Source organism: Bidens hawaiensis, unplaced genomic scaffold (genome assembly GCF_021521415.1).
Source record: "Bidens hawaiensis isolate Kalapana, Puna unplaced genomic scaffold, B.hawaiensis_p1.1 tig00055291_1, whole genome shotgun sequence".
NCBI lineage: Eukaryota > Viridiplantae > Streptophyta > Magnoliopsida > Asterales > Asteraceae > Bidens > Bidens hawaiensis.
In genome coordinates this window covers 35,146-37,372 of record NW_027499995.1, presented here as the reverse complement: position 1 = coordinate 37,372, position 2,227 = coordinate 35,146, and positions in this window count along the sequence as shown.

Here is a 2,227-nt window from a genome sequence, read left to right as displayed (position 1 = left end):
CTCGTACCTGTTTCTAATCAACATAATCACAACCCCTTAAACAACTTAACGAATCAATTCTCTAATTAAATTGTGCTACTAATTTAATATTCATCAACGGGTCTCAACGTCATCTAATCGTACTACTATATTATTATAATCAATATGCGGGTCTGAAACCCAAATCACATCGTACTACACAATGCTAGTACTATTTATATTCTAAACACGAGTCATTCCCACTTAGACATTTGGCAGGGTAAACTTCAAATTGTAACGAGTTACAACAATTCGTACGCACTATGTATAGTTAAAAGAATCAACCTGCATTTTAAACGGGTCAAGGCGGCCCGTAACCATTTAATAATCTGTAAGAAATCAAGATATACTAATAAGGCTTACAGCTTCTTAAACTAGATGTAAGATAAACTTACCTTTTTCCGTAGGGTTCTCGGTACTTTATCTTCAAGTTCGATCCGTTGATTTCCAAGCTTTAGCATACCTAGCTTATTGAAAATCAACATTAAAGTTTAGGATACATAACGTACATCTTTAGTATCCATTTATTAAATATTCAGCACATACATTCATTCATCCACTAAATCAAACATAACCAATATATATGCATATGTTAACTCATTTGTACAAAACTTGTATATACAATATCATATTCGAATAGCTTTAATACTTCGAACACACCTCAATTGGTAGAATAAACCATTATTCTAATCTTAACCTAAAGGCCTACAAACATTCATCTTTAATTAGTATTTTATAAAACTTTATTTTTGTGCAGGATTTTCTGTGCAGCTGTAGTAATTGGCTTATTTGATCATTTTACAGCTTTCTGCAGCCTTTCATATTCAAATATAAATTGTTGTAGACTCGAAGAACTTTCCAGGCATATATCATATACATTTACCGGATATTCCTACAATATTATATGAATTTTGGAACATGTTAGAAGCATAATCCTAACATCAAACAGCATGTTGCACGTACCGAATAGGCGTGTTAATACACCCTCACACGATTTTTCAGCGATTTTATACAAAGTTCGGAAAACTGCATCAACAAGAATTTCATATCCTAACAACTCTTTAGTTTTCTTTTGGTTGAGGCATTTTCACAAACACCTTGTGTGCATATATAGCTTCATACAAATATCTCTTTGTCAGTCTAAATTATTCCAAATATCCCACATAGAATTATTCAACTAAAAAGAATGACTTTTATCAATTTCAAACAAAAGCCTCGGGTTTTCAAGCTACCTATATTACTTTCAATTCATCATTTTCTTCGATATCAAAAACCCCAAATAAATCAAGAACCCTAGAATTCATAAATTACTCAAAAGCAAAATAGACAAACAAGTTGATAATTTCAACACTTGCATTAGCATATATATGAAGCTTCCAAGCAAATATCACCATATTATACTCAATTCTATTCATGATATGAAAGATATGATGAAAGACTTCTATTTACAAACTGAAAGAGCCATGAAGTTATAAGAAGCTAAATGATGAAGATTCAACACCTAAATCACTTAAATTTCAGATTTCTTGATCTACCTCATCGTTCATTCCATCGCACCAACATAAACACACACATATATTTTGATGAAACGTGTAACTCTCGGGGATTTTCTTCTCTTTAGAAGACTTTCCAACTATTACAAAATAAATCTCCAAGTTTGTTGATTTCTAATTGACACCAAACTTCATAACTTCACATTTTAAAATCTTTGGTCAACAACTGACAACTAATATACACGTCTCAAAATCGCTCTACCATAAGCCTCTTATTAATATGCATGTTGTATACACGCACACACATTCCTTATAATTTTAATATACATAACCATATAAATATTTGGATGTTATACTAATCGAATGACAATTCGATAAGAGATTTATTTGATTAGACAACTTGAATTCGATTCGATTAGATATGGATTCAATCCGATTGCTTTAGGGATTCGATTAGATTAACTTCAACTCGACAAGATAACTTCAATTCGATTCAACAATCTTTGATTCTATTCGATTACTATTGATTCGATTCGAATAGAATCTATTCGATTCGATTACATTGTACTTGTGGAAAGTAAAGAATGTACTTCCTATCACTTTTTACAAGATTTCCCTTTTTAAGGTTGTCACTTCAATCACTTTAGCCCTTTATGGATCTAAGAAACATCCATACTTTAACAGTTTTTAAACAATAAATCTTGAATTCATGAGGC